At 32.3% G+C, this 14110-nt stretch overlaps 1 long non-coding RNA gene across 1 annotated transcript; it reads left to right on the forward strand.

Moving 5' to 3' along the window:
* Positions 1-9807: 9807 nt before the first annotated feature.
* On the forward strand, positions 9808-13358 carry LOC114581400. The gene is made up of 2 exons (XR_003703327.1): positions 9808-10860; positions 11571-13358. It is a non-coding gene; the product is annotated as an uncharacterized LOC114581400 (long non-coding RNA).
* Positions 13359-14110: the final 752 nt, after the last annotated feature.

A 14110-nucleotide genomic window follows, 5' to 3' on the forward strand; every position in this document is an offset into this window, starting at 1 on the left:
CTCCCAATTCAATATATCAAAATCATTTGCCTTTCATAATTTTCTTATATTGATAAGATGTTATATTAAAATATGATAATATTAAATTTTTATTATTAAGAAGATTGAATTATTTAATTATGATAATAATTTTTAAATAACCACATTTAATCTAATACAGTCATGAATATCATTCTTCATGAGGGTCAATTGGAATAGTTCATTTTTTTTAGAAACTCCCATTAACTCAATTATTTCACTATATAAGACAAATAATAGTAAGAAGTATTTACAAGAAAAATAAATTATTTAATATTTAATATTAAGAAACTATAAATGCTTCAAAATGTAGCTAACAACTCATAAAAATTAATCTTTGTAGGATCCATGGTATCCATATACTTGTTTTAATTGAACCTGTGCTACTAAGTTGCAGGTTGTTAGGATTAATTTGGGTTTTGACTTTTGTTATGGTAATTGTACTAATAAAGTTTGGTTTTTTTGAAAGCGATCCATTTCATTAGATGTTATTATGGATAATCTCCAAGTTATTCACATTAATATCATTTTAAACCTTGTCTCTTATTTTGCTTCTTTTGTCTATGCTTCTTATTCTAGAGTTTGGAGAAATATCCTTTAGAATCAACTCATTGATTTTTCTATTAATGTTAATGCTCCTTGGTTTGTGGGTAGAGATTTTAATTGTATTACTAATGCTGTTGAACGTGTGGAAGGTAAAACTCCTAATTTTAATGCTACGGAGGACTTTAATGATATGATAAGGAATTGTAACTTGCATGACATTGACTTTTCTGGTAACATCTTAACTTGGAATAAAGGCATTATGTGGCAAAGATTAGATCATATTCTTTTCAATAATTTTGGATAAATGCTTATCCCAATAGTCACACTACTCACCTAAGTCATACTTTATCTGATCATTCCCCCTTACTTTTAAGCATTAGTAATAACAATGACAACAATTTTAAACCTTTCAGATTTCAAAACATGTGGCATCTTGATGATAAATTTTTGTAAACTGTCAAAGAAAATTGGGATTCTCCTCTCTTCCCTTTTGATGATGTGTCGTATGGCATGACTAGGCTCTGGTTTAAAATAAAAAGGCTTAAGCAAAAACTTACTTGGTGGAATAAATGCATATTTAAAAACTTATTTTCTAATATCCTAAAGGTTGAAGAAGATGTTGAAGTTGCTGAGATGTCATACTTGTTTAACTCTTCTATTGATAATTTGGCTTGTCTTAATGAAGCCAATATTAATTTGTCTAAGTTGAAGGAAAAGGATGAAGCCTATTGGAGATAAAAGGCTTCATCAAAATTTCTTATTGAAGGTGATCGTAACATTGCATATTTTTATAGCATTGCTAATCATAATAAGGTTGGAAGGCACATCCATAAGATTACTTCTACTGATGGGAGTATTATTGAGGACCGTGATTTGATTACTTCTTCGAGTATTGAGTATTTCTCTAAAGCCTTTAATTCCAATTACACCCCGAATCTTAATATGGATTATTCCTTTATTCCATCCCTTATTTATGTGGATGACAATGTGATTCTTACTAATCTTCCTACTTAAGAAGAAATTTGGAGCAATTTAAAAACTATGAATACTAATTCTGTTACTAGCCAATGGTTTTACTAATAAATTTTTTCAGAAGTGTTGGGATATCATTAAGAAGGACATGGTTAATGAGGTTGTGGAGTTTTTTAGGGGAGTTCCTATCCCTAAATACTTTACTGCCACTTCGATCTATTGCTTTAACTCCTATGTCTCAAAACATTAACTACTGAAATGACTTTCGGCCAATTAGCTTATGTTCTGTTTTTAATAAACTTATTACTAAAATATTAATGGGAATTATTGCTTTATTCTCCACAACATTATATCTTTGAAACAATCTAGTTTTGTGAAAAGCAGATCCATTTTTGATAATGTTTTGCTTGCTCAAGAATTAGTTAATGATTTGGATAAGAAGGTTGTTGGTGGTAATATCATCTTTAAGATGTATATCACCAAAGTATATGATAATCTCAATTGGAAATTTCTTTATCATATACTTAATCTTTTTTGCTTTAACTTGCAATTCATTAATTTGATAAAAAATAGTATTGAAAATTGCTACTTTTCTGTGATTATTAATGGTATGTCTCATGGATTTTTTCATTCTTCTCATAGTCTTAGACAAGGAGATCCTATATCTCCTGCCCTGTTTATTATAGTGATGGAATTTTTATCTCGTGGCATGAATTACCTTTTTAGAATGAATCCTAAATTGTATTTTAAATCTGGTGGTGGTTTACCTTTAACCCATTTGAGCTTTGCTGATGATTTCATCATATTTTGTAACAGCTTTATCAAAATGATGAATATTCTCTTTAAGTTCTTTAATGTTTTTCAGCAAGCTAGTGGTTTAACTTTTAACTTATCTAAAAGCTGCTTTATCCCTGCTAAGTTTATTATGTCTAATCGTGTTCAAAGTACTGAAAGAAAATTTGGATTAAGTAAGAGGGTTCTTCTTTTAAAATATTTAGGTATGCCTCTTTACAAGGGCAAGAAGCAATCTCATTTATTTGATGATATTTTTTCTACTATTCATAAGAAACTTACTTCTTAGGCTTTCAATTTTTTGTCTTATGGTGGTAGACTTGTTCTGATTAAGCATGTGCTTTGTTCTATCCCTATATTTTTGCATCACACTATATTCCCGACTTTAAATATTTATAGAAGGATGGAAGTTTTATTCAATAAATTTTTGTGGGGTTATAAAGAAGGAAATCGATCTATTGTGTAGGGCTCTTGGAATAATTATTCTAGGACTATGGAAGAAGGTAAATTAGGGTTCAAAACATTTACGGACATGATAATGACTTATAATCATAAATTATGATTTTCTTTTAGAGCTAAAAAAAGTTTATGGGCAAAATTTATGGAGTCTAAGTATTATGTTGGTAAGCATCATTTGAATTGTATCTTTAAACAAGGTGAATCCTTCAATTAGAAAAGATTATGCAATATTAAGTGGGAATCTGAGGAGTTTATTTAATGGGATTTGGGAGCCGATGGTATTTTCTTTTGGCAAGATAAATGGGTGCAAAATTTCTCTATTGATAACTTGTTAAACACTCGCTCCATTTCTATTTGCAAGGTGAAGAACTTTATTTGTAATGAGGGCTGGAACCTTGATTTATTATCGAATTTTGTTTCTGATTTTATTATCACTTTAATTTGTAAGATTACTATGCACATGGAAAAGTGAAGACTGCATTTTGTTTAATCATTCTAATGATAGGAAGTTTAACACTAAACAAGTTTGGCATACTATTAAACAACCTCAGCCTAGGAATTATCTTAATGTTGCTTATTGGCATGTGACCATTCCTCCTACTTATTATTTTATTATTTGGAGGATTTTGAATAATTATATTCATGTGGATTCAATTCTTATTATAAAAGGTTAATACATTGTTTCTAAATGCCAAAGTTGCTATCACAATGAAAATATTATTCATATTTATTTTTTATCAAGGCCCTATTGCTATGAAAGTTTGGAAATATTTTGATAACTTGTATAAAGTCTTTACTACTTTCCAGTTCAACACTATAACTGATGTTTTTAAGAATTAGTTTACTACTACTAAAGGCCACATTCATGACATTATTCCTTTTATGATATGTTGGTTTATTTGGAGTAGCAGGATGCATTTAAATATGAGAATATTAAAATGGAGGCTAGTACTGTTATCTCTAAGGAGAAGTTTAAAATTAGTCAACTTTTTGTTGCAAAGCTATTAAAAGTTGACTCTTTTAAAGGTTATTACCACCTGGCTAGCAAAATTGATGTGAGTCTTATTCCTCCTACTATAGGTTGTAGTGACAAAATTATTGGATGAAACTTGAAGTGGGGTGCTTTAAATTTAACACTGATGGTTCTAGAAATATTAATGTTGCAGGATATGGTGGTATCATTCGTGATTCCTATGGTAAGATTATTATAGCTTTTGTGGGTCCAACTAATGCTGCTAATGCTATTCAAGCTGAGCTTGAAAGTATGTTATTTAGGATCCAATTAACCATCTCTCTTGGTATTACTAAGTTATCAATTGAAGTTGATGCTTTGCTTATTATTCATTAATTATGTTAATGGTAACATTTCTTCCAATCCGGACAATTTCTATAGGATCAGAGATATTAAACATGCCCTCTCCCCCTTTAATTTTATAATCACTCATATTTTAAGAGAGGGGAATGCTGCTGCAGATTCTTTGGCTAAGTTGGGCTGCACTTTAGGTAACTTCATTGAATACGATGAGCTTACCCTTCCTAAAGAGACCAAAAGGCTTACTAGACTTAATCGAATGGGTCTTCCTTACATTCGTCCCCATTAGCTTTTTGTCAGTTATTTTGATGAGGATTTTTCTTGAGGCCTTTTATTGGGTTTGGTGTTGTTTCATTGCCAGGTTTGGCTTCTTAAGTCTTGATGTTTTTTTTTTTTTGTGTGTTATGTATGGATATTGGTTTAATTAATGGCGGGTAACTGTTATGGTATTAATTGCCATATTCAGAGATGGGTTGGGGTTGGTAATTACATATTTAGGAATAAATTTTACACAAATGGCTCTATCTATAATTCTAATTCTACTGGTTCTAGAGATCCCTCTATGCATGCTGGAATTTTGAAATACTAATTATTTCTTATAACATTACTATTTGCTTCGATAAAATTTTTCTTGATGGGAACATTGTTCTGGACACTACCCTATTTTCTGAGGATATTTTTGTTGCAAATCTATTTTCATGACTTATGTTTTGATGATTGACAAACACCATTGATTCTCTTGGACTGCCTGTTACTTCTAACTTTTCAGGAATCGAAGATCGGACGAACAAACGAAGCCATTTCAAGATTGTGTAGGTTAGGGTTGAGTCAATCTGTACTTTGCTTTTTCTCTTCTTGAGTCAATTTGTAATGTTCAAAGAGACTGAAGCTAAGTAACCCTATACACACACTTGAGAGACTTAGAATTTCTATTTTTACTCAAATCGGCCAGGACGATATTTTACATCGTCCTGGACGATCAGGCTTAAAACAGAAAATCTAATCAGTGGTTCTTAATTAAGGCAGCCGTCATTAACCAATCGGCTTGGACGATATGTGTATCATCCAGGACGATAAGCTTAAAACAGAAAGAAATTACTGCAAAAAACAATTAAGGTACTCTGTAATTTTTGGTAATCGGCCAAGACGATCTTGGATTTGCCTGGACGATATTCACAATTATGCCTTAATTAATCAAACAAATCAAGGAAGTAATTAAGGATGATTGATACGATCATATCGTCCTGGACAATCGCAGGATCGGCCAGGACGATCTATTCAAAAACCTTAGTTACTTCTGGATGATAAATATCGGCCAGCACATATTCAGGGTGATGTGCTGGACGATCGGGATCGGACAGCTTGAATTCAAGGCGATACTCTGGAAGATTTTCCTCTGATTTGAACTGATCGGCCTGGACGAGCAAGCCAATTTTTAATCATCCAGTTTGCATTCAGGATGATGCTCTGGACGTTCTTCTAAGATTTGTACTGATCGGCCAGGACGATTTCCATATCGTCCTGGACGATATAGTCGGAAAATTGCAATTAATGATCTCCTTTGAAGCTCTTCTATTTAAAAGCTCTTGTTCAACGTTGTTGAACATCTTTTGCTACTGCATTGACCTGAGAAGACCTTGAGGAGAGAAAGAGAGAGAGAGAGAAAGAGAGAGAGAGTGAGAGGATCTTGTGAGGGGGAGCTTGTGAGGGGATTCACAAGGGTTGTTTCAAGGATCGCTCTGCTTCTTCTTCATCTAGAGTTTCTCGTCCTTGGAAGGGTCGGTAGAGGTAAGGATTCAGCAACTGATAGTGATTCTCTGCCAGCTTCAGGAGGAAGCAAAAGGAGATAGGTTCTCTGCCTTGTCGGGGTGGAAAAAAGAGGTTCTTTGTAAAGGCTTCTCCGCCTAGCTGTGGGGCCTAAAGGAGAGTCACGATTGTAGTGCAATACTCGGAGGGCGCCTCCGGGAAGTGGACGTAGGTCGAGTTGACCGAACCACTATAAATTTCTGTGTTCTTATTTCTTGCTTCCGATCTTTAATTTCCGCCCTTATTTTTCTCGTGGTGTGGTTTTGGTTTATGTGATATTACTTCTTTGTGAAAAGAATTTTTAAAATACCAATTCACCCTCCCTCTTGGTTAGCTTGGGCCAGTTCTATAGGGCTTAACAACCCCAACAAACTTTCAATTTTGAGTTATGTTTCTTGCTCTCATTTTAACATGAATGGTTGCTTCATGTATTGGATGAGATCTATTTATTGGAATTGGAATCGGGTTTCCAATAATTTTATTATCATTTTTTGTGGCATTGTGGGTGTTGAGAATCCAGTGTTAGCTAGAGATAATGCTGTTTGGAAGGATGATTTAAATTCTTACTATTTTTTTGCTTGCCTTTTTGCGTATATTGGGTTTGATATTGAAGGTGCTAATGCGACCTATATTATCCATATTTCTACATTCATGAGAAATGCTTGCCTAACCAACTATTTACGTTTTTGGGTTAATAGTAATTGGGATTTTAATAGGTATGATGGTACCATTTTCTTATTTATCTTGTTTGTTGATTTGATGCTTAACATGGATCAGAGATTTATGGGGAGCAATTTTATGAACTTTTTGTTGCTACAAGAGATTCAGAACTATAATTACTCCATGTTGATTACATTGACTTCTTATTTGGTGACTGATTCAAAGCCTTTCACGGCTTTGGTTGGAGTCTATTTGGAGGTAAAGCTTATTGAGAACTATCCGATCACTGTTAAGCCTTTTGTTCTCCTCTAAGTTATGGTGTTCCAGGTCTTGGGTAAAACAATTATGAGTAATTTCTGGACTATTTATTTTGTACATTGAATTTGTTTTGTAGTACCTTGATGCCTTTTAATTATACTGTGGCTGAGGATTTTACTCTCCTGGTTGGGTTTGAAAATACTCTATCCTTTTTATATATTTTTGGAATAAATATCTATTTAAGTCAAATTAACCTTTTTTGGTTGAGTATTTTCTTTGTGCAGATCTGGTCGCTGGAAATTTGGCTACACTTCTTTTGCAGGGTTTTTGCAAGTTCTAAAATTTTGAGTTATTCGAAGTGTGATTAATCTTTTTTCAGGAAGATGGTGCTGAATGCCTTTGTTTTGATCTTCATTTCTTGGGTGCTGTCTTCTTGTAGCCCTAGAATGTATTTAGGTTCTTTTGTAATTCATAGTATAAGGAATCATCGGCTTTTAGGATTTATTTTTGTTTCTCTTGTAGCTCTTATGAGCATTAACGAGCTGGAGGTTCCTTCTAAGGATCTTGTAACCCCTTTTTTTGGTATTAACGCGTAGGCCACTCAGTAGGTTTTAATTAAAAAAAAAATTATAAAAATTGTGATGGACCCTTTTCAAAAAGAGAAGTTATCAAACTTAAAAATCTTGAAAGGATTTTACAAATTCTCACTTATTATGGTAGAAGGTCATCTCATATGATGTCATTTATTAATGATGGATCACAACCCTTAGTGGTATCGATTCTAGTTATGCTGGAAATGTTTAGGGCTTCACAAAGTGCGACATTCAACAAAAAAAAAAAATTTTCTATTTAGCATTAAGTATGATATATGATATATTTTAAGTCAACAATGATTCATTAGGACTTGAAATTAAATATGATGTATTTTGGCAAAAAAAAACTAAAATTGAAGACTAGTCTTAAAGAAATAGATGAAAAGACTCAAAATGGTCAATTTATGTTTGTTTCATTATGTAGTAATATGAAACCTTGTCCATGAAAATTCTACATTATTTTCACTAAAAGATAAGTCATCCAAGATGTTTCTATGAGTCATGCATGAGTTACTTGAAAAAAACCTTCAAACATTAAACCACACACCGAACAATATCTTCCCAATGAAAATGAATATTATTTATATTTGAATTTAAAAGCTTTAATGTAAACAATTTTGCTTTAATAATTTATTTGTTGTAGAACAAATACCATAATATTAAGCAACTGAAATTATGCAATTTTGTACATTGGTAGTATAAATATTATAAAAACTATATGTTAAATGCTTCATATTTTAGCAGACTATCATCACATCAATAATCTAGATAAAACGTGATAAATTTAAATTAATTATAATCAAATATATATATATATATATATATATATATATATATACATATATATATATGTATATATATATTATATATGTTATATATATATATATATTATATAATGTATATTATATATATATATATGTATAATATATATATATATCTATATGTATATATATATATATATGTATATATATATATATATGTATATATATATATATGTATATATATATAATATATGTATATATATATATATATAATTATTATAATATATAATATGTATATATATATATTGATTATAATATATATATATATATATATATATATAATTAGATATAATATTATTGCCTTACAAAATACATATATGGTTACCAAATCCTAATAGAAATACATAATCGTTTATCAATGTCAAATCTTTTACATTCCAGTGACAATGCATATTTAAAAATATTGAATTATTAGATTTGAATATATCAAGTGTAAACAAGCCTGTAAAGATTAATTAAATGTATTTTTTAGTTCTTGTAAACATTACCTCTAGAAGAACAGATTAAATTGGGGGAAAGGACTTTTGGTAAGGATAATGGGAACTCATAGGATAATTCCGTTCGAAAATTTTACCAAATAAGAATTGAAGGTGAGAATAAAAGTATAGAAGAGCTTTGGTGACAAGAGGGGTGGTTCAGAGGAAAAGATTGTGGATCATGTTGTAGAAGAGGTTTGTTTGGAGGCTAGTCACCAAATTCAATTGGAGGTTAAGTCACAGCAAGGTGTGGAGGCATGGTTGATAGGCCAGAAATTGGAAAATTAAAAATGGTGGGGTACTATCTTCAATTTAGAAACCTATTTAGGATGATTGTAAGCTTTTTAAAAATGAATTATTATGAGTTGTTTGCAGGAAAAATAAGTTAAATTATTTTAGTTGCTAGATGCAATTTTTCATCATTAACTTTTCTAAAAAAAGAATCCTTTTAAGAAAATAAGTTTAAAATAAAATTGCGAATTTGTTTCCTTAAAAACAAAGCATTCTGATGTTTTTTTTCTGAACAAAATATATTCCATAATCAAAGATGATTTATTATAACTCAGCTTTGCCATCACCGAACACCATTGCTAAATATTGACTTTGTAATCCAAATTAGATTTTCAAAATTGAAAATATATGCAAAAATAAGCAATTATTGCTAACAATGCATCAGTATGTAAAAATGTACAAAAACGATAAATTCCTTTGTATAAAGTATGTGGCTTCATAATTTGGGGTTTTAGCGGACTCCTCATAGAATGCTAAGAGGTCAACGCGGCAAATTCGATATATTTATACATTAATCTTTCAAAGAAATATTTCATTTAAATTTTTTTATGAGGGAATTTTTCATAAAAATTTATGCCCAATTTTGGAATCTAATATTGGGCATCCGTTCTTAAATAATCAATAAATACAAGGGCGTATATACAAGGGCGTTCAACTCTTATTAAATTTGTTATATAAGTGAGGCTTTTCAAATATATATAATATATATATATGAAAGGAGATGAGATTATCTGTTAATTGATTCCAGCCTTTGATGTAACTAAAAAATTTGTATTCAACAAACCATGATTTTGAATAAATTTTGAAATTTAATTTAAATCATTCAAAATACAAGAACTTCCATGATCAATTATTGACTGCCAATTATAAAAATATCACAATCCAATCTTTCTGAAAGAGTGAGAGAGAAAGAGAGAGTGGATCCCGTCGCGCTTATCGGGCTACGCGAAACCCTACCCCAACCACTCCATGGAAGCACCAGCAGCCGCAGCCTCGCTTCCTCGATCTCTCTAGGGTTCTCTCTGTTATGTTCTAGACTGATCAGGACCGTCGCGATACAATCGAACGGTCAACGTGGGCACTAGGTCGCCCGGGCCTGACGGCAGTAATTATGTATAAATGAGGGCTGGGTGGAAGAGGAGATGGTAAGAGATGTGTGAGGAATTGTGAGGCGAGTCTGAGGAGAGAGAAAGGGATAGAAGAGCATCACGTGGTGCGGAGAGCAGTTAGAGAGAGAGTAGGGGTTGTGCAATGCATGATGGGGTCGTGGTCATTTCTGGTAGAGAAGTTAGAGAGAGAGTTGGGGTAGGGACCGCAACCTGCACCTTTGTGTTGTCTTTTACTCTGTCTCTTTTTCTTTCTCTTCCTTATTTATTGCTCCTGCCTACGACTCTTCTGAGGCTGACCCACTACATTTACTCCTCGCTTTCTCTTTCCTCTTCATTTTTCTCTTTTTAATAGTGGGAGTTTGGTTGAGCTTTTACTCTCCTGTCCTTCTCTCTCTTTCTTTCTCTCTGTTCAGATTAATCATTTTGGTCATCATAACCTCTTCACCGCCTCTTTATCTCCACCCCAACCTGAGCCGCATCCCTGAGAGAGAATCCGGGTCTCATGGGCGAGAGAGAATGAGAGAAAAAAAAAGGGCTTTTGCTGCCGCTGCGTTTCAGTAAAGTGGAAGCTTTCTCTTTGAGGGGAATGTTGTCTGGCTCGAGGCCTCCGGCCGTATCTCTTTGTTTCTCTCTTTTCTTTTTCTATGGCCGGTTTCTAACAGAGCTTTCGATGAGGAGGTCTCGGACCAGGCTTCATTCCCCCCAATCACTGCTTCCCTCTCCACGTCAAAAGCTCTCATGCGGTCGGTGAGTTATTTCTCTTAAATTTCCGATCTTTGATTTTGATTTCTTTCCGTTTTTGGCTGGATCGTCCGATTGAGGTTCGATTTTTCTAGTCTTTTTTTCTCTGAATTTGTTTGTTCGGTAAGCTTTTTTTTTTGGAAGAGGGGAGGAGAGAGAAAAAGGAGGGCTGATTGCTGCAATGATATGGGGTTTGACCATGGATGGCTTTAGACTTTTTGTATTTCATTTTCTTTTTTTAATTTTTGCTTCTGTTGATTTTTGTTTTATTTCTCTGCCTTCCTGTCGGCAAGGATAAAGTATTCATCATTGTCTAGTAAAAGTTTCTCTCTGATTGCTTCACTTTTTGACCTTTTGCATGATTTCTTCATTTTTTTTTCTTTCTTTCTATTTATTGCTAAGCTTTGAGCATCGCACGATTTTCTAATTTTAACCGAATTCTGAAGGCCGCGTTCTCTCCATTCTTTCCCAGAATCTTCTATCAGTTTTCTTCATCTTCTTTCTTTATTTCATCTACCTTCCTAGTCACCCTCCTTCATTTTTAAGATTCTTTATAATTTATTTTATTTATTTGGCTTAGCAAAAAAATTATGAAGTTGGCTACAGGTTCCGATCGATCAAGATTATTCATGTGTTGCAAACTTTGATCTTTAGTTTATTTCTTATCTTGTTATTTATTTATGCATTTGTTTTTCTTTACTACCGAGGGATGAAAGAAAGATAAGAGATCTGATGCCCCAAATTCGAATAACGCCTCGTTATATAGCATACAGGTAATGCATTGATCAGCATGCCCACAGATCATAGAAAGGTGAGCGAATATTCTGACAATTTCTTTTGCTTGGAAGGAAATCTCTTCCTTCTTTCATCTTCTAAGCTACTGCCTCTTTTGGTAATGAATACACTTAAAAGACAAAATCAATTGGTAATCACTAGAAATTTTGTTTTTGTATTTGATCGCATGTTTTTAAAAACTTATTCAAGATTTATTTTGTTTGGACAGGATAAGAAGTGTAAAAAAATAATTCATCTATTAGTTACTTGAAGGGTTTGATATGCTGTGGGTCTAGACTTTCATATTTCATTAAAATTAACAGGCTTTCACATCAGCGCTAATTTTTTATTAATTTGCTAGCAATGTTTAAATAAACGAAGTCTCTTATCTTAATGAGATTCTTAGTTAAAAAAACAAAAAAAATTTAAGTGCACATCTCAAGAGATGCTCCTGCCAGACTTTTTAATCTGGTGTACCAGTTCTACTGCAATTTTTAATCAGTGACAGAAAAAACAAGTCAACTGAGAGCCTTTCACGGGAGGAAAGTATTATACTGTGGTACCTCACAACTATTTTTTTGTGATTCTCACTCAATTATTTATTTTATTTTATGTTATCATAATTAATATCTATGCAAATAACATAGATGATAATTACAATTACAATCAAAAAAAAAATTTTACTAGCCTTTCATGACCGACATAAGATCAGCAACTAACATATATAAAAAGTATATACTAAACCTAATGTGTTGAGATAGGCTATTATTCCATTAATTATGTGTTAAACAATGAGAAAAACATTGTTTAGTTTCATTTCCGATGCCCTCCTTAATTTCTTTTGCATTCCCCATATAAGTTTCAATTTTAAAGCTGCAATGTGCCATTACCTTGAGCACAACCTTTTTTTCGTTATAATGACTGTCGAAGTAAGTGCATCTTTCGGCCTTATCAATTTCCAATGGAAGATGCTCCAACTGCGTTACTTTTATGTTTGACCACCATAAAAACTGACCTCTCTTTCTCCCTCTCTCTCTCTCTCTCTAGCAGCACAGATTCTGTTTTCAGTTCTTTCCTGCGCTTAAACTTTCTTTCCGTCTTCTTATCTGTATGAATGCATCGTCAGGCATTAATGGTTTGAAAATTACTGAGAAAAAACATGGGAAGCCATATTCAACATTTATCGCCAAAAAAAATTTATGTTAAAAAAAGTGAGAAGTTTTATAAGTGCCATTTTACAACAGTTAGATTGGCGAAACGATCACTTAAATCGTGTGAGTATTTAAAGAGAGTTCTTTTATTAGCATCCTATAGCAATTAAACAATTAAACCTGCTACTTATAAAGATTTGATACTCTCCTCTCTCACACATTCTGAAAGCTTGGAGAAAAGACAGGCATTGGTGATAGAAAACCATCATAGATAGATTCAGAAACACGTGTGATGATGGCTTTTGCTTGCGTGAGTAGGCATAATTGTCACCGCGAGGCTCAGAGAAAGAAAGATAGCGAGAAAGTGAGCTGTACGGATTTTAGGGGTTAGGGTTTTCATGTTACTTGCAAAATGGCTTTAGATTTTTGGCTCTAGATGTTATTCGGGTTCGTTCTTATATCGCGTAGTTTATGTTTTACATGTTCTTATTATTTTTTTATCAGTAATATGTATTTCAAGTGGCGAGAAGGGCGAAAATTTTAATGGAAAGGAAGATGATTGAGCTAATTATTAAGAAAGACTCAGCTTTAACTTGCCAAGAATGCTTGCTTTAAAATGGAAAACTCAACATCAGCTGTTATGCGTCGAAATCCGTTTTATAGTTTTGTTATTGTTTTTTGTGGGGGATATGATCCTAATCCTCTTGATCGATAGTCAACGATTCAACCAACAGATTAAGACGACCTGCATAATTTTGTTCTTAATCTTCCTATGTTTGGCATTTGAGATATTTGCCAATGAAGGCACATTACTCTTTCAGGGATTGAGAAAATATAGCAATTATATAGCCGTTAAATCTAATATATTTTTTTTGGAATGTAAAGTATGGAAATATAAAGTTAATATAATTGAGATTTGATTTAAGATCTTGAAAATAAGTTCAAAGATCTTAATTTACTAAATTTGTTAATACACATTTAAGTTTTAAATATTGTATTCTAATAAAAAAGATTCGAAAATCTTAAATAATGATTAGCAATTTCTTTTATCTTATTTTGTGAAAAGTGTTGCCGAAATTTCATGGGGTTACATTAGGGTTGAGAGTACTTTAGAAATATAAAATTTAATTTGAAAATTTTGGAAAAAAATTCTTGTGGATTATTTGATAATTTTACATATATAACACACTGATTGTAAAGGATGCTCATCGTCATAATTGATGTTAACATAATATAATAGTTTCAATTGCGAGAGAAATTGATCTTTTAATAAGCTTCAAGCAGTTGATTGAGTTTTCATTGAGTGAAAAGTGTTAGATGAGAATTAATGA

This window comes from Dendrobium catenatum, unplaced genomic scaffold, assembly GCF_001605985.2.
Source record: "Dendrobium catenatum unplaced genomic scaffold, ASM160598v2 fragScaff_scaffold_1720, whole genome shotgun sequence".
NCBI lineage: Eukaryota > Viridiplantae > Streptophyta > Magnoliopsida > Asparagales > Orchidaceae > Dendrobium > Dendrobium catenatum.